Raw genomic sequence first — 19,902 nt, 5'->3', positions numbered from 1 at the left:
CATTCGATTGGAAGCTGTTTTGGACAACTTTTCTTTTCTTTCTGCCAAACACTTGGCAGACATCCGTGCAACTTCTAGAACACGATGGGAGATGTTTTCTGTGCTGGCACAGTTTTTCCTAGCCAGACATAGTGGAAAAGCGTTTTGCCGAGGTGTAGACTACATAAGACGCGAAAGACGAAGGTAGGATGCTCTCCGGAGGTAAGAGCCGCTGCCGGGCGTCTTTCGGCAGAAGCCGCGCTAAGGAGAGCACTGTGAGCGGCACAATCGTCTTTGCGCGAAGAAGCCGCTTCTTGGGCTCCGGCAGCCGGCGAGAGCGGCAGCTTCGGGAAGGTGAAGAAGCAAGCTGTACAACACTGGGATTGTGTGCGCACCTTGCCAACTGATAGAAAACAGTACCTTTGCACTCTCCTGACTTTTCCAATCACAGGAACATTCGATTGGAAGCTGTTTTGGACAACTTTTCTTTTCTTCCTGCCAAACACTTGGCAGACATCCGTGCAACTTCTAGAACACGATGGGAGATGTTTTCTGTGCTGGCACAGTTTTTCCTAGCCAGACATAGTGGAAAAGCGTTTTGCTAAGATGTAGACTACAAAAGACGCGAAAGACGAAGGTAGGATGCTCTCCGGAGGTAAGAGCCGCTGCCGGGCGTCTTTCGGCAGAAGCCGCGCTAAGGAGAGCACTGTGAGCGGCACAATCGTCTTTGCGCGAAGAAGCCGCTTCTTGGGCTCCGGCAGCCGGCGAGAGCGGCAGCTTCGGGAAGGTGAAGAAGCAAGCTGTACAACACTGGGATTGTGTGCGCACCTTGCCAACTGATAGAAAACAGTACCTTTGCACTCTCCTGACTTTTCCAATCACAGGAACATTCGATTGGAAGCTGTTTTGGACAACTTTTCTTTTCTTCCTGCCAAACACTTGGCAGACATCCGTGCAACTTCTAGAACACGATGGGAGATGTTTTCTGTGCTGGCACAGTTTTTCCTAGCCAGACATAGTGGAAAAGCGTTTTGCTAAGATGTAGACTACAAAAGACGCGAAAGACGAAGGTAGGATGCTCTCCGGAGGTAAGAGCCGCTGCCGGGCGTCTTTCGGCAGAAGCCGCGCTAAGGAGAGCACTGTGAGCGGCACAATCGTCTTTGCGCGAAGAAGCCGCTTCTTGGGCTCCGGCAGCCGGCGAGAGCGGCAGCTTCGGGAAGGTGAAGAAGCAAGCTGTACAACACTGGGATTGTGTGCGCACCTTGCCAACTGATAGAAAACAGTACCTTTGCACTCTCCTGACTTTTCCAATCACATGAACATTCGATTGGAAGCTGTTTTGAACAACTTTTCTTTTCTTCCTGCCAAACACTTGGCAGACATCCGTGCAACTTCTAGAACACGATGGGAGATGTTTTCTGTGCTGGCACAGTTTTTCCTAGCCAGACATAGTGGAAAAGCGTTTTGCCGAGGTGTAGACTACAAAAGACGCGAAAGACGAAGGTAGGATGCTCTCCGGAGGTAAGAGCCGCTGCCGGGCGTCTTTCGGCAGAAGCCGCGCTAAGGAGAGCCCTGTGAGCGGCACAATCGTCTTTGCGCGAAGAAGCCGCTTCTTGGGCTCCGGCAGCCGGCGAGAGCGGCAGCTTCGGGAAGGTGAAGAAGCAAGCTGTACAACACTGGGATTGTGTGCGCACCTTGCCAACTGATAGAAAACAGTACCTTTGCACTCTCCCGACTTTTCCAATCACAGGAACATTCGATTGGAAGCTGTTTTGGACAACTTTTCTTTTCTTCCTGCCAAACACTTGGCAGACATCCGTGCAACTTCTAGAACACGATGGGAGATGTTTTCTGTGCTGGCACAGTTTTTCCTAGCCAGACATAGTGGAAAAGCTTTTTGCCGAGGTGTAGACTACATAAGACGCGAAAGACGAAGGTAGGATGCTCTCCGGAGGTAAGAGCCGCTGCCGGGCGTCTTTCGGCAGAAGCCGCGCTAAGGAGAGCACTGTGAGCGGCACAATCGTCTTTGCGCGAAGAAGCCGCTTCTTGGGCTCCGGCAGCCGGCGAGAGCGGCAGCTTCGGGAAGGTGAAGAAGCAAGCTGTACAACACTGGGATTGTGTGCGCACCTTGCCAACTGATAGAAAACAGTACCTTTGCACTCTCCTGACTTTTCCAATCACAGGAACATTCGATTGGAAGCTGTTTTGGACAACTTTTCTTTTCTTCCTGCCAAACACTTGGCAGACATCCGTGCAACTTCTAGAACACGATGGGAGATGTTTTCTGTGCTGGCACAGTTTTTCCTAGCCAGACATAGTGGAGAAGCGTTTTGCTAAGATGTAGACTACAAAAGACGCGAAAGACGAAGGTAGGATGCTCTCCGGAGGTAAGAGCCGCTGCCGGGCGTCTTTCGGCAGAAGCCGCGCTAAGGAGAGCACTGTGAGCGGCACAATCGTCTTTGCGCGAAGAAGCCGCTTCTTGGGCTCCGGCAGCCGGCGAGAGCGGCAGCTTCGGGAAGGTGAAGAAGCAAGCTGTACAACACTGGGATTGTGTGCGCACCTTGCCAACTGATAGAAAACAGTACCTTTGCACTCTCCTGACTTTTCCAATCACAGGAACATTCGATTGGAAGCTGTTTTGGACAACTTTTCTTTTCTTCCTGCCAAACACTTGGCAGACATCCGTGCAACTTCTAGAACACGATGGGAGATGTTTTCTGTGCTGGCACAGTTTTTCCTAGCCAGACATAGTGGAAAAGCGTTTTGCTAAGATGTAGACTACAAAAGACGCGAAAGACGAAGGTAGGATGCTCTCCGGAGGTAAGAGCCGCTGCCGGGCGTCTTTCGGCAGAAGCCGCGCTAAGGAGAGCCCTGTGAGCGGCACAATCGTCTTTGCGCGAAGAAGCCGCTTCTTGGGCTCCGGCAGCCGGCGAGAGCGGCAGCTTCGGGAAGGTGAAGAAGCAAGCTGTACAACACTGGGATTGTGTGCGCACCTTGCCAACTGATAGAAAACAGTACCTTTGCACTCTCCTGACTTTTCCAATCACATGAACATTCGATTGGAAGCTGTTTTGAACAACTTTTCTTTTCTTCCTGCCAAACACTTGGCAGACATCCGTGCAACTTCTAGAACACGATGGGAGATGTTTTCTGTGCTGGCACAGTTTTTCCTAGCCAGACATAGTGGAAAAGCGTTTTGCCGAGGTGTAGACTACAAAAGACGCGAAAGACGAAGGTAGGATGCTCTCCGGAGGTAAGAGCCGCTGCCGGGCGTCTTTCGGCAGAAGCCGCGCTAAGGAGAGCCCTGTGAGCGGCACAATCGTCTTTGCGCGAAGAAGCCGCTTCTTGGGCTCCGGCAGCCGGCGAGAGCGGCAGCTTCGGGAAGGTGAAGAAGCAAGCTGTACAACACTGGGATTGTGTGCGCACCTTGCCAACTGATAGAAAACAGTACCTTTGCACTCTCCCGACTTTTCCAATCACAGGAACATTCGATTGGAAGCTGTTTTGGACAACTTTTCTTTTCTTCCTGCCAAACACTTGGCAGACATCCGTGCAACTTCTAGAACACGATGGGAGATGTTTTCTGTGCTGGCACAGTTTTTCCTAGCCAGACATAGTGGAAAAGCTTTTTGCCGAGGTGTAGACTACATAAGACGCGAAAGACGAAGGTAGGATGCTCTCCGGAGGTAAGAGCCGCTGCCGGGCGTCTTTCGGCAGAAGCCGCGCTAAGGAGAGCACTGTGAGCGGCACAATCGTCTTTGCGCGAAGAAGCCGCTTCTTGGGCTCCGGCAGCCGGCGAGAGCGGCAGCTTCGGGAAGGTGAAGAAGCAAGCTGTACAACACTGGGATTGTGTGCGCACCTTGCCAACTGATAGAAAACAGTACCTTTGCACTCTCCTGACTTTTCCAATCACAGGAACATTCGATTGGAAGCTGTTTTGGACAACTTTTCTTTTCTTCCTGCCAAACACTTGGCAGACATCCGTGCAACTTCTAGAACACGATGGGAGATGTTTTCTGTGCTGGCACAGTTTTTCCTAGCCAGACATAGTGGAGAAGCGTTTTGCTAAGATGTAGACTACAAAAGACGCGAAAGACGAGGGTAGGATGCTCTCCGGAGGTAAGAGCCGCTGCCGGGCGTCTTTCGGCAGAAGCCGCGCTAAGGAGAGCACTGTGAGCGGCACAATCGTCTTTGCGCGAAGAAGCCGCTTCTTGGGCTCCGGCAGCCGGCGAGAGCGGCAGCTTCGGGAAGGTGAAGAAGCAAGCTGTACAACACTGGGATTGTGTGCGCACCTTGCCAACTGATAGAAAACAGTACCTTTGCACTCTCCTGACTTTTCCAATCACAGGAACATTCGATTGGAAGCTGTTTTGGACAACTTTTCTTTTCTTCCTGCCAAACACTTGGCAGACATCCGTGCAACTTCTAGAACACGATGGGAGATGTTTTCTGTGCTGGCACAGTTTTTCCTAGCCAGACATAGTGGAGAAGCGTTTTGCTAAGATGTAGACTACAAAAGACGCGAAAGACGAAGGTAGGATGCTCTCCGGAGGTAAGAGCCGCTGCCGGGCGTCTTTCGGCAGAAGCCGCGCTAAGGAGAGCCCTGTGAGCGGCACAATCGTCTTTGCGCGAAGAAGCCGCTTCTTGGGCTCCGGCAGCCGGCGAGAGCGGCAGCTTCGGGAAGGTGAAGAAGCAAGCTGTACAACACTGGGATTGTGTGCGCACCTTGCCAACTGATAGAAAACAGTACCTTTGCACTCTCCTGACTTTTCCAATCACAGGAACATTCGATTGGAAGCTGTTTTGGACAACTTTTCTTTTCTTCCTGCCAAACACTTGGCAGACATCCGTGCAACTTCTAGAACACGATGGGAGATGTTTTCTGTGCTGGCACAGTTTTTCCTAGCCAGACATAGTGGAAAAGCTTTTTGCCGAGGTGTAGACTACATAAGACGCGAAAGACGAAGGTAGGATGCTCTCCGGAGGTAAGAGCCGCTGCCGGGCGTCTTTCGGCAGAAGCCGCGCTAAGGAGAGCACTGTGAGCGGCACAATCGTCTTTGCGCGAAGAAGCCGCTTCTTGGGCTCCGGCAGCCGGCGAGAGCGGCAGCTTCGGGAAGGTGAAGAAGCAAGCTGTACAACACTGGGATTGTGTGCGCACCTTGCCAACTGATAGAAAACAGTACCTTTGCACTCTCCTGACTTTTCCAATCACAGGAACATTCGATTGGAAGCTGTTTTGGACAACTTTTCTTTTCTTCCTGCCAAACACTTGGCAGACATCCGTGCAACTTCTAGAACACGATGGGAGATGTTTTCTGTGCTGGCACAGTTTTTCCTAGCCAGACATAGTGGAAAAGCGTTTTGCTAAGATGTAGACTACAAAAGACGCGAAAGACGAAGGTAGGATGCTCTCCGGAGGTAAGAGCCGCTGCCGGGCGTCTTTCGGCAGAAGCCGCGCTAAGGAGAGCCCTGTGAGCGGCACAATCGTCTTTGCGCGAAGAAGCCGCTTCTTGGGCTCCGGCAGCCGGCGAGAGCGGCAGCTTCGGGAAGGTGAAGAAGCAAGCTGTACAACACTGGGATTGTGTGCGCACCTTGCCAACTGATAGAAAACAGTACCTTTGCACTCTCCTGACTTTTCCAATCACATGAACATTCGATTGGAAGCTGTTATGAACAACTTTTCTTTTCTTCCTGCCAAACACTTGGCAGACATCCGTGCAACTTCTAGAACACGATGGGAGATGTTTTCTGTGCTGGCACAGTTTTTCCTAGCCAGACATAGTGGAAAAGCGTTTTGCCGAGGTGTAGACTACAAAAGACGCGAAAGACGAAGGTAGGATGCTCTCCGGAGGTAAGAGCCGCTGCCGGGCGTCTTTCGGCAGAAGCCGCGCTAAGGAGAGCACTGTGAGCGGCACAATCGTCTTTGCGCGAAGAAGCCGCTTCTTGGATTCCGGCAGCCGGCGAGAGCGGCAGCTTCGGGAAGGTGAAGAAGCAAGCTGTACAACACTGGGATTGTGTGCGCACCTTGCCAACTGATAGAAAACAGTACCTTTGCACTCTCCCGACTTTTCCAATCACAGGAACATTCGATTGGAAGCTGTTTTGGACAACTTTTCTTTTCTTCCTGCCAAACACTTGGCAGACATCCGTGCAACTTCTAGAACACGATGGGAGATGTTTTCTGTGCTGGCACAGTTTTTCCTAGCCAGACATAGTGGAAAAGCTTTTTGCCGAGGTGTAGACTACATAAGACGCGAAAGACGAAGGTAGGATGCTCTCCGGAGGTAAGAGCCGCTGCCGGGCGTCTTTCGGCAGAAGCCGCGCTAAGGAGAGCACTGTGAGCGGCACAATCGTCTTTGCGCGAAGAAGCCGCTTCTTGGGCTCCGGGAGCCGGCGAGAGCGGCAGCTTCGGGAAGGTGAAGAAGCAAGCTGTACAACACTGGGATTGTGTGCGCACCTTGCCAACTGATAGAAAACAGTACCTTTGCACTCTCCTGACTTTTCCAATCACAGGAACATTCGATTGGAAGCTGTTTTGGACAACTTTTCTTTTCTTCCTGCCAAACACTTGGCAGACATCCGTGCAACTTCTAGAACACGATGGGAGATGTTTTCTGTGCTGGCACAGTTTTTCCTAGCCAGACATAGTGGAGAAGCGTTTTGCTAAGATGTAGACTACAAAAGACGCGAAAGACGAAGGTAGGATGCTCTCCGGAGGTAAGAGCCGCTGCCGGGCGTCTTTCGGCAGAAGCCGCGCTAAGGAGAGCACTGTGAGCGGCACAATCGTCTTTGCGCGAAGAAGCCGCTTCTTGGGCTCCGGCAGCCGGCGAGAGCGGCAGCTTCGGGAAGGTGAAGAAGCAAGCTGTACAACACTGGGATTGTGTGCGCACCTTGCCAACTGATAGAAAACAGTACCTTTGCACTCTCCTGACTTTTCCAATCACAGGAACATTCGATTGGAAGCTGTTTTGGACAACTTTTCTTTTCTTCCTGCCAAACACTTGGCAGACATCCGTGCAACTTCTAGAACACGATGGGAGATGTTTTCTGTGCTGGCACAGTTTTTCCTAGCCAGACATAGTGGAGAAGCGTTTTGCTAAGATGTAGACTACAAAAGACGCGAAAGACGAAGGTAGGATGCTCTCCGGAGGTAAGAGCCGCTGCCGGGCGTCTTTCGGCAGAAGCTGCGCTAAGGAGAGCACTGTGAGCGGCACAATCGTCTTTGCGCGAAGAAGCCGCTTCTTGGGCTCCGGCAGCCGGCGAGAGCGGCAGCTTCGGGAAGGTGAAGAAGCAAGCTGTACAACACTGGGATTGTGTGCGCACCTTGCCAACTGATAGAAAACAGTACCTTTGCACTCTCCTGACTTTTCCAATCACAGGAACATTCGATTGGAAGCTGTTTTGGACAACTTTTCTTTTCTTCCTGCCAAACACTTGGCAGACATCCGTGCAACTTCTAGAACACGATGGGAGATGTTTTCTGTGCTGGCACAGTTTTTCCTAGCCAGACATAGTGGAAAAGCTTTTTGCCGAGGTGTAGATGAGAAGAGGAGCTAAAGACGAAGGTAGGATGCTCTCCGGAGGTAAGAGCCGCTGCCGGGCGTCTTTCGGCAGAAGCCGCGCTAAGGAGAGCACTGTGAGCGGCACAATCGTCTTTGCGCGAAGAAGCCGCTTCTTGGGCTCCGGCAGCCGGCGAGAGCGGCAGCTTCGGGAAGGTGAAGAAGCAAGCTGTACAACACTGGGATTGTGTGCGCACCTTGCCAACTGATAGAAAACAGTACCTTTGCACTCTCCTGACTTTTCCAATCACAGGAACATTCGATTGGAAGCTGTTTTGGACAACTTTTCTTTTCTTCCTGCCAAACACTTGGCAGACATCCGTGCAACTTCTAGAACACGATGGGAGATGTTTTCTGTGCTGGCACAGTTTTTCCTAGCCAGACATAGTGGAAAAGCTTTTTGCCGAGGTGTAGATGAGAAGAGGAGCTAAAGAGTGGATGTTAGCAAATGACACCCATCTTCAAAAAAGGCAATTAAGAGGACTCGCCATAGTACAAACCAGCCAGCCTCTTTTTTATCCCCAGGAAGTTGATGAAGCAGCTCTTCCTGGAAATCCTTGCCAGGCACATGACAGATGACCAAATAATGTAGTTAGCATGATTTTTCAGGGGAATTTCATGCTGAACATCACTTTAAACTCCTCTGATGAATCAACTTGACTGGTAGATGAAGGGAATATTATCTGCCTGGGCTTCAGGGAGGTTTTTGACATACCTCTACATGGCATCACACATACATATGGAAGCAATAGTGCAAAGGGGAGGGAATCAGTGTCTTTTCAGTGATGCTGAGGGAAAAGACAAGAGGCAGTGGGCACACACTGAAATACAGGAGATTGCCTTTGAACATCAGTAAATGTTTCTTTACTGTCAGGGTGACTGAACCACGGCACAGACTGCCCAGAAAGATTGTGGAGCCTGGATCTTTGAAGACATTAAAAGTACACCCAGATAGAATCCTGGGCAAGAGGCTCTAGGTATCCTGGTTTAGGCAGGGGGGTTGGGCCTGGTTAGCCCCACCAACCCCTTCCACTCTCTTTCATTCTGTGCTAGTGAATTCTCTTCAAGATGCATTTCAAAGCACTGGCATGACAAAGTTCTGTGCAGACAGAGATCCAAATGGACATGGCATCTAAGTTCCTTAAGCAGTGTTCAAGAAGAATGTAAAACTCTGGCACAAGTGTCTCTTCCCTAACTGAATCCCTTTCATGGGAAAATTCCCAGCTCTAGAAAGATCTTCTGATACGCATGCTTAAGACTGACACTGGCTGAGCAAATTTCTCCCTATGTATATCTAAGACCAGTTAGGATCTTCACCCAAAGTGCAGTCAACATAGTCACAGAATGCCTATTGTTAAGAAGTGACAGCTTCCATCAGAATGGCAGCTATTGGTCCACAAAATGGATTAATGGATGGGAATTATCTACGTGGGTTAAAAACAAAAATAAAGAGTTGGTCTTTATTTATCAATTTCATGGCAATATTAATAAGGGAAGAAAAAGATCTAAGTCCTTGACTTTCTGGACTCGAGGAAAGATTTTAAAAATTCCTTGTAAAAATGTATGATCACAATCAGACTATTGAAACCATTTTAGTTGGGAACAAAGTTCCAAAATTGTCTAGATAGTGGCAAAGAAGCCAAGAAAATAGGAAAGAAACAAAAAGAGAGCAAAAGAGTCAGCTTCAGTGTACAAGCTCGTTCTAGAAGTAGTCTGCTGGGAAAAGGAACCCCCAGCTAAATTTCCAATGTATTCCTGCGCTTGATTCAGTAACTGGTCAATGTAAAAACCAATCCTTTTGTACAACTTCTTCCAGCAACAAAAACTCCAACAGGTTGACACTACCATCATGCCTGTTCCAGACATATTTAAAAGAGAAATGATGATTTTCTTGAAAACCTACTTACATAAAAGTTGCAAGATGGTGGAGGGATTCCCACATCCTCCTTCCTCCATCTGGCTTGAAAGTATATTTGATAAAATATGCAACAAAGCACATGATTTATAAGGGAGAGTCAAATGGATGATTTGGGAATCGATCTCTTGTTGATAGTAAACTTCATATCCACTCGGTGTGACCTTTTTAAAACAAAATGTGGAGCTGAGGCATGAATCTGCCACAACAATTGTAAAGCAAACATACACACTCCCCTTCATATGCCCCCCCCTCCACACACACCTAGGCACACACAGAGATCAGCATAGCAGATCATGAACACCTTGGAAAAGACTGAAATGCTAAATGCCTCTCTTGATGGGCAAAAGAGCTGGTGCAGTAATTCAAATGCCTGGTACAAAAATTCTGTTTAATATTTAGCTCCTATTTAAAACACAGCTTTTCATTTCATTCTATTTACAGAATATTTTCATTTCATTTGTTTCTTTAAAATTACTTAGTTCTCACCTGTTGTATGTCTAGGAATATTTTCTTCCAAAAATAGAAAAAAATAGATGATATCTTTTCAGCAGAAAACATTGGTTGATACAATTTTAAACCATCATGATATGGAAGAATTCTTCTGTCCCTCTCGAAGGTGGAAGAAGCATTTGGATCACAGATCATCTACAATGAAATACTTGACATGTTTAAGATGCTTTCAATCAATTTTGATCGTCAATTGCTTATTTGTTGTAAACAGTAATTTTTCAGTGAAGGGAAAGCGTGTGTGGTATATCTACATGATATGTTCAAAGGCAGTTCCTACTAATGGCCAGGCTGAATTCCAGTAAATAATGTCCCGAATGATATTTTGCCGCCTTCTTTGGCATTTCATGAAATCTTACCCCGATGAAGTGCTGAAACAAAGAGATTTTCTCTTAGAGAGTGTCTCATGTTGTAACCTATCCCATGGATTTTATGCTGTAATTCTTATCTCTTTTAAAATTTACTATCTTCTGTACAGTTTTCATGAAACTTTCTGTTACAGTAGTGAATAGCACAGATAAATGTCATTTTGTACAACTTTGAATTTACCCCAAGAGCTGAGAGAAAACTTGATCCTATACTTCAATCCGAGTTTCTTCTATAGTCCGACTTTGTTTCTCTACCATCAAGCTTTTCCTTTGTTGCTGCTCCAAGCCCCGTCCAAGGTGACCTTGAATACTTTCAGGGATGGGACACCCACAACTTCTCTGGGCAACCTGTTCCAGTGTTCCAGCACTCCCACAGTAAAAAAGGCCTTCCTTTCATCTAATATGTGTAGGAAATCATAAATCTAGGCATAGAAGCTTGGAGTGCAAATTTGAAATTCTTTGGATTTGAAGCACATTTTATATGAATACTGACTTACAGATGACTAAAAGATGTTGATGGGCATTTGAGCTGACAAGTTTTGAAAAAGTGCACGGAAATTAAAATTGAAACCACTAAAATTAAAAACTCCTTGCCATTTTCTTTTTCCTCTCCTATTCAAAATTGCATATGTCAGATATCAGTGCTTCATGCAAACCTCTCAGATGTTCTCAGAGAAAAAGCTTTTCTTTCAGACTAAGTTGCGGTTGACGTAGAACACTAGCAGGAGTGAAAGATTTTCTGGGCATTGGGGCAGCCCGTTCTCCTTGGATTTGTGTGCAGAATGCATTTTATCCAAACTGGAAAATAGATCCCAGCTCTGTTCTATTCATCATTCTTACTTCATCAGGCCAGAAGATTCTGTGAAAAGTAGCCTGTGGACCTTGAAGACAGCGCATGTGAACCAGATGAGAGGTGATAGAGAAGTTGAGGGAGAGAAGAAAGAGCATGAGGCTGAAACCAGAAAGTATTTCTCCACGTGATCATGGAAGATTGCAGGAGCCACTTGGTACTATCAAACCAGCCCAACTTGGCACTGGTGCCACCTTGGGTCTGGGAGCCATGTTGCATATCGTGCATTTTAAGGAGCCAGCTGGCCACACCCAGCCATATGCCCCCAAACACAAACCAAGGCCCTTTTCTCTGGCAAATAAAACTCAGCTGCCCTGCTTCTGGATGGCAGATTGCAGGAACCACTTGGTACTATCAAACCAGCCCAACTTGGCACTGGTGCCACCATGGGTCTGGTCACCATCCTGCCTATTGTAGCTTTTCAGGAGCCAGCCGGTCACTCTCAGCCATAGGCCCCCAAACACAAACCTCGGCCCGTTTCCCTGGCAAACAAAAGTAAGCTGCCCCGCTTCTGGATGGCAGATTGCAGGAGCTACTTAGTACTATCAAATCAGCCCGACTTGGCACAGGTGCCACCTTGGATCTGGGAACCATCCTGTGTATCGTGGATTTTCAGGGGCCAGCCAGCCACTCTCAGCCATATGCCCCCAAAAACAAACCACGGACCTTTTCTCTGGCAAACAAAACTCAGCTGCCCCTCTTCTGGATGGCAAATTTTAGGACGCACTTTGTACTACGAAAACCGCCCGACGTGGCACTGGTGCCACCTTGTGTCAGGGAACCATCCTGCATATCGAGCTTTTTAAGGAGCCAGCCGGCCAGGCCCAGCCATATACCCCCAAAAACAAACCACGGACCATTTCTCATGGAAACAAAAATCCGCTGCCCCGCGTCTGGATGGCAGATTGCAGGAGCCACTTTGCACCATCAAACCAGCCCGACTTGGCACTGGTGCCACCTTGGGTCTGGGAACAATCCTGCGTATCGTACATATTCAGGAACCAGCCGAACACTCCCAGCCACAGGCCCCCAAACACAAACAACGGCCCATTTCCCTGGCAAACAAAACTCAGCGGCCCCGCTTCTGGATGGCAGTTTGCAGGAGCCACTTGGGACTATCAAACCAGCCCGACTTGGCACTGGTGCCACCTTGGGTCTGGGAACCATCCTGCGTATGGTGGATTCTAAGGAGCCAGCCGGCCACTCCCAGCCACAGGCCCCCAAACAAAATCAACGGCGCTGTTCCCTGGAAAACAAAACACGCCTGCCAACTTTTTGATGGAGTTTGCAGGAGCCACTTGGTACTATCAAACCAGCCCGACTTGGCACTGGTGCCACCTTGGGTCTGGGAAACATCCTGCGTATCGTGGATTCTTAGGAGCCAGCCGGCCACTCCTAGCCACAGGCCCCCAAACAAAAACCTAGGCCTATTTCTCTGGCAAACAAAAGTAAGCTGCCCCGCTTCTGGATGGCAGATTGCAGGAGACACTTGGTACTATCAAACCAGCCCAACTTGGCACTGGTGCCACCTTGGATCTGGGAACCATGCTGTGTATCGTGGATATTCAGGGGCCAGCCGGCCACTCTCAGCCATATGTCCCCAAACAGAAACCTCGGCCCTGTTCTCTGGCAAACAAAACTCAACTGCCCCTCTTCTGGATGGCAAATTGCAGGATGAACTTGATACTAAAACCGCAGGCCGACGTGGTAGTGGTGACACCTTGGACCTGGGAACCATCATGCGTATCGAGCATTTTAAGGAGCCAGCCGGCCACTCCCAGCAATATGCCCCCAAAAACAATCCACGGAATTTTTCTCTGGCAAACAAAAATCAGCTGCCCCGCTTCTGGATGGCAGATTGCAGGAGCCACTTTGCACCATCAAACCAGCCCGACTTGGCACTGGTGCCACCTTGCATCTGGGAACCATGCTGCCTAGCGTGGATTTTCAGGAGCCAGCCGGCCACTCTCAGCCATAGGCCCCCAAACAAAACCCACGGCCCGTTTCCCTGGCAAACAAAATTAAGCTGCCCCGCTTCTGGATGGCAGATTGCAGGAGCCACTTGGTACTATCAAACCAGCCCAACTTGGCACTGGTGCCACCTCTGGTCTGGGAACCATGCTGCGTAACACAGATTCTAAGGCGCCAGTCGGCCACTCCCAGCCACAAGCCCCCAAACACAAACAACGGCGCTATTCTCTGGCAAACAAAACTCAACTGCCCCTCTTCTGGATGGCAAATTGCAGGACGCACTTGGTTCTATAAAAACAGCCCTACTTGGCACTGGTGCCACCTTGGGTCTGGGAACCATCCTGCGTATCGATCTTTTTAATGAGACAGCCGGCCACTCCCAGCCATATGCCCCCAAACACAACCCACGGCCCTTTTCTCTGGCAAACAAAACTCAACTGCACCGCTTCTGGATGGCAGATTGCAGGAGCCACTTGGTACTATCAAACCAGCCCGACTTGGCACTGGTGCCACCTTGGGTCTGGGAAACATCCTGCGTATTGTGGGTTCAAAGGAGCCAGCCGAACACTCTCGGCCACAGACCCCAATCAAAAACAACGGCCCGTTTCACAGGCAAACAAAACTCAGCTGCCCCGCTTCTGGATCGGAGATTGCAGGAGGCACTTGACACTGTGAAACCAGCCCCACTTGGCACTGGTGCCACCTTGGGTCTGGGAACCATGCTGCGTATCATGGATTTTCAGGAGCCAGCCGGCCACTGCCAGCCACAGGCCCCGAAACACAAACAACAGCCTTTTTCTCTGGCAAACAAAATTCAGCTGCCCCGCTTCTGGATGGCAGATTGCAGGAACCACTTGGTACTATCAAACCAGCCCGACTTGGAACTGCTGCCACCTTGGGTCTGGGAACCATCCTGCGTATCGTGGATTCTAAGGAGCCAGCTGGCCACTCCCAGCCACAGGCCCCAAAACACACACAACGGTGCTTTTCCCTGGAAAACAAAACTCGCCTGCCAAACATTTGATGGCAGATTGCAGGAGCCACTTGGTTTTATCAAATCAGCCCAACTTGGCACTGGTGCCACCATGGGTCTGGTCACCATCCTGCCTATCGTAGGTTTTCAGGTGCCACCCAGTCACCCCCAGCCAGAGGCCCCTAGATAAATATTTCGGCCCGTTTCCCTTGCAAACAAAAGTAAGCTACCCCGCATCTGGATGGCAGATTGCAGGAGCCACTTTGCACCATCAAACCAGCCCAACTTGGCACTGGTGCCACCTCTGGTCTGGGAACCATCCTGCGTATCGTGGATTCTAAGGAGCCAGCTAGCCACTCCCAGCCACAGGCCCCCAAACACAAACAACGGCGCTTTTCCCTGGAAAACAAAACTCGCCTGCCAACTTTTTGATGGCAGATTGCAGGAGCCACTTGGTACTATCAAACCAGCCCAACTTGGCACTGGTGCCACCATGGGTCTGGTCACCATCCTGCCTATCGTAGCTTTTCAGGAGCCAGCCGGTCACTCGCAGCCATAGGCCCCCAGACACAAACCTCGGCCCGTTTCCCTGGCAAACAAAAGTAAACTGCCCCGCTTCTGCATGGCAGATTGCAGGAGCTATTTAGTACTATCAAACCACCCCGACTTGGCACTGGTGACACCTCTGGTGTGGGAACCATCCTGCTTAACGTGGATTTTCAGGGGCCAGCCGGCCACTATCCGCCATATGCCCCCAAAAACAAACCACGGCCCTTTTCTCTGGCAAACAAAACTCAACTGCCCCTCTTCTGGATGGGAAATTTTAGGACGCACTTTGTACTACGAAAACCGCCCGACGTGGCACTGGTGCCACCTTGTGTCAGGGAACCATCCTGCATATCGAGCTTTTTAAGGAGCCAGCCGGCCACGCCCAGCCATATACCCCCAAAAACAAACCACGGACCATTTCTCATGGAAACAAAAATCCGCTGCCCCGCGTCTGGATGGCAGATTGCAGGAGCCACTTTGCACCATCAAACCAGCCCGACTTGGCACTGGTGCCACCTTGGGTCTGGGAACAATCCTGCATATCGTGGATTCTAAGGAGCCAGCCGGCCACTCCCAGCCACAGGCCCCCAAACACAAACAACGGCGCTTTTACCTGGAAAACAAAACTCGCCTGCCAGCTTTTTGATGGCAGATTGCAGGAGCCACTTGGTACTATCAAATCATCCCAACTTGGCACTGGTGCCACTATGGGTCTGGGAACCATCCTGCCTATTGTAGCATTTCAGGAGCCAGCCGGTCACTCCCAGCCATAGGCCCCCAGACACAAACCTCGGACCGTTTCCCTGGCAAACAAAATTAAGCTGCCCCGATTCTGGATGGCAGATTGCAGGAGCCACTTGGTAGTGTCAAACCAGCCCGACTTGGCACTGGTGCCACCTTGGGTCTGGGAACCATGCCGCGTATCGTGGATTCTAAGGAGCCACCCGGCCACTCTGAGCCACAGGCGCCCAAACACAAACAACGGCGCTTTTCCCTGGAAAACAAAAATCGCCTGCCAACATTTTGATGGCAGATTGCAGGAGCCACTTGGTGCTATCAAACCAGCCCAACTTGGCACTGGTGCCACCATGGGTCTGGTCACCATCCTGCCTATCGTAGCTTTTCAGGAGCCAGCCGGTCACTCCCAGCCATAGACCCCCGGACACAAACCTCAGCCCGTTTCCCTGGAAAACAAAAGTAAGCTGCCCCGATTCTGGATGGCAGATTGCAGGAGCCACTTGGTACTATCAAATCAGCCCAACTTGGTACTGGTGCCACCATGGGTCTGGTAAACATCCTGCCTATCGTAGCTTTTCAGGATCCAGACGGTCACTCCCTGCCATAGGCCCCCAGACACAAACCTCGGCCCGTTTCCCTGGCAAACAAAAGTAAACTGCCCCGCTTTTGGATGGCAGATTGCAGGATGCATTTGGTACTATCAAACCTGCCCGACTTGGCCCTGGTGCCACCTTGGCTCTGGGAACCATGCTGCGTAACGTAGATTCTACGAGGACAGGCGGCCACTCCCAGCCACAGGCCTCTAAACAACGGCGCTTTTCCCTGGAAAACAAAACTCGCCTGCCAAATTTTTGATGGCAGATTGCAGGAGCCACTTGGTACTATCAAACCAGCCCAACTTGGTACTGGTTCCACTTTGGGTCTGGTCACCATCCTGCCTATCGTAGCTTTTCAGGAGCCAGGCGGTCACTCCCAGCCATAGGCCCCCAGACAAATACCTCGGCCCGTTTCCCTGGCAAACAAAAGTAAGCTGCCCCGCTTCTGGATGGCAGATTGCAGGAGCCACATGGTACTATCAAACCAGGCCAACATGGCACTGGTGCCACGTTGGTTCTGGGAACCATCCTGCCTATAGTGGATTTTCAGGGGCCAGCCGGCCACTCTCAACCATATGCCCCCAAACATATACCACGGCCCTTTTCTCTGGCAAACAAAACTCAACTGCCCCTCTTCTGGATGGCAAATTGCAGGACGCACTTGGTACTACGAAAACAGCCCGACTTGGCACTGATGCCACCTTGGGTCAGGGAACAATCCTGCGTATCGATCTTTTAAGGAGCCAGCCGGCCACGTCCAGCCATATACCCCCAAAAAAAAACCACGGAACTTTTCTCCAGCAAACAAAAATCCGCTGCCCCCCGTCTGGATGGCAGATTGCAGGAGCTATTTAGTATTATCAAACCAGCCCGACTTGGCACTGGTGCCACCATGAGTTTGGTAACCATCCTGCCTATCGTAGCTTTTCAGTAGCCAGCCTGTCACTCCCAGCCATAGGCCCCCAGACAAATACCTCGGCCCGTTTCCCTGGGAAACAAAATTAAGCTGTCCCGCTTCTGGATGGCAGATTGCAGGAGCCACTTTGTACCATCAAACCAGCCCAACTTGGCACTGGTGCCACCTCTGGTCTGGGAACCATCCTGCGTATCGTGGGTTCTAAGGAGCCAGCTAGCCACTACCAGCCACAGGCCCCCAAACACAAACAACGGCGCTTTTCCCTGGAAAACAAAACTCACCTGCCAACTTTTTGATGGCAGATTGCAGGAGCCACTTGGTACTATCAAACCAGCCCAACTTGGCACTGGTGCCACCATGGGTCTGGTCACCATCCTGCCTATCGTAGCTTTTCAGGAGGCAGCCGGTCACTCCCAGCCATAGGCCCCCAGACACAAAGCTCTGCCCGTTTCCCTGGCAAACAAAAGTCAGCTACCCCGCTTCTGGATGGCAGATTGCAGGAGTCACTTTGCACCATCAAACCAGCCCGACTTGGCACTGGTGCCACCTCTGGTCTGGGACCCATCCTGCGTATCGTGGATTCTAAGGAGACAGCTGGCCACTCCCAGCCACAGGCCCCCAAACACAAACAACGGCGCTTTTCCCTGGAAAACAAAACTCGCTTGCCAACTTTTTGATGGAAGATTGCAGGAGCCACTTGGTACTATCAAACCACCCCAACTTGGCAACAAGTGGTTCCTGCAATCTGACATCCAGAAGCGGGGCAGCTTACTTTTCTTTGCCAGGGAAACGGACCAGTGTTTGTGTTTGGAGGCGTATGGCTGGGAGTGGCCGACTGGCTCCTTAAAATCCACGATACGCAGGATGGTTCCCAGACCAGAGGTGGCACCAGTGCCAAGACGGGCTAGTTTGATGGTGCAAAGTGGCTCCTGCAATCTGCCATCCAGAAGCGGGGCAGCTTACTTTTGTTTGCCAGGGAAACGGGCCGAGCTTTTTGTCTGGGGGCCTATGGCTGCGAGTGACCGGCTGGCTCCTGAAAAGCTACGATAGGCAGGATGGTGACCAGACCCATGGTGGCACCAGTGCCAAGTTGGTCTGATTTGATAGTACTAAATAGCTCCTGCAATCTGCCATGCAGAAGCGGGGCAGCTTACTTTTGTTTGCCAGGGAAACGGGCCGAGGTTTGTGTCTGGGGGCCTATGGCTGCGAGTGACCGTCTGGCTCCTGAAAAGCTACGATAGGCAGGATGGTGAGCAGACCCATGGTGGCACCAGTGCCAAGTTGAGCTGGTTTGATAGTACCAAGTGGCTCCTGCAATCTGCCATCAAAAAGTTGGCAGGCGAGTTTTGTTTTCCAGGGAAAAGCGCCGTTGCTTGTGTTTGGGTGCCTATGGCTGGGAGTGCCCGGCTGGCTCCTTAGAATCCACGATACGCACCATGGTTCCCAGACCAGAGGTGGCACCAGTGCCAAGTCGGGCTGGTTTGATAGTACCAAGTGCGTCCTACAATCTGCCATCCAGAAGCGGGGCAGCTTACTTTTGTTTGCCAGGGAAACGGGCCGAGGTTTGTGTCTGGGGGCCTATGGCTGGGAGTGACCGGCTGGCTCCTGAAAAGCTACGATAGGCAGGATGGTGACCAGACCCATGGTGGCACAAGTGCCAAGTTGGGCTGATTTGATAGTAGCAAGTGGCTCCTGCAATCTGCCATCAAAATGTCGGCAGGCGGGTTTTGTTTTCCAGGGAAAAGCGCTGTGGTTTGTGTTTGGGGGCCTGTGGCTGGGAGTGGCCGGCTGGCTCCTTAGAATCCACGATACGCAGGATGGTTCCCAGACCAGAGGTGGCACCAGTGCCAAGTCGGGCTGGTTTGATTGTGCAAAGTGGCTCCTGCAATCTGCCATCCAGAAGCGGGGCAGCTTATTTTTCTTTGCCAGGGAAATGGGCCGAGGTTTTTGTCTGGGGGCCTATGGCTTGGAGTGACCGGCTGGCTCCTGAAAAGCTACGATAGGCAGGATGGTTACCAGACCCATGGTGGCACCAGTGCCAAGTTGGGCTGGTTTGATAGTACCAAGTGGCTCCTGCAATCTGCCATCAAAAAGTTGGCAGGCCAGTTTTGTTTTCCAGGGAAAAGCGCCGTTGTTTGTGTTTGGGGGCCTGTGGCTGGGAGTGGCCGGCTGGCTGCTTAGAATCCACGATACGCAGGATGGTTCCCAGACCAGAGGTGGCACCAGTGCCAAGTCGGGCTGGTTTGGTAATATCTAGTGTCTCCGGAAATCTGCCATCCAGAAGCGGGGCAGCTTACTTTTGTTTGCCAGGGAAACGGGCCGAGCTTTGTGTCTGGGCGCCTATGGCTGGGAGTGACCTGCTAGGTCCTGAAAAGCTACGATAGGCAGGATGGTGACCAGACCCATGGTGGCACCAGTGCCAAGTTGGGCTGATTTGATAGTACCAAGTGGCTCCTGCAATCTGCCATCTAAAAGTTGGCAGGCGAGTTTTGTTTTCCAGGGAAAAGCGCCGTTGTTTGTGTCTGGGGGCCTGTGGCTGGAGTGGCCGGCTGGCTCCTTAGAATGAACGATACGCAGGATGGTTCCCAGACCTGAGGTGGCACCAGTGCCAAGTCGGGCTAGTTTGATGGTGCAAAGTGGCTCCTGCAATCTGCCATCCAGAAGCGGGGTAGCTTACTTTTGTTTGCCAGGGAAACGGGCCGAGGTTTTTCTCTGGGGGCCTATGGCAGGGAGGGACCGGCTGGCTCCTGAAAAGCTACGATAGGCAGGATGGTGACCAGACCCATGGTGGCACCAGTGCCAAGTTGGGCTGGTTTGATAGTACCAAGTGGCTCCTGCAATCTGCCATCAAAATGTTGGCAGGCGAGTTTTGTTTTCCAGGGAAAAGCGCCGTTGTTTGTGTTTGGGGGCCTGTGGCTGGGAGTGGACGGATGGCTCCTTAGAATCACGATACGCAGGATGGTTCCCAGACCAGAGGT

The sequence above is a fragment of the Melospiza melodia genome, chromosome 2, assembly GCF_035770615.1.
Source record: "Melospiza melodia melodia isolate bMelMel2 chromosome 2, bMelMel2.pri, whole genome shotgun sequence".
NCBI lineage: Eukaryota > Metazoa > Chordata > Aves > Passeriformes > Passerellidae > Melospiza > Melospiza melodia.
The sequence above is the reverse complement of the archived record's forward strand: the minus strand, read 5'-3'. Positions refer to the sequence as shown.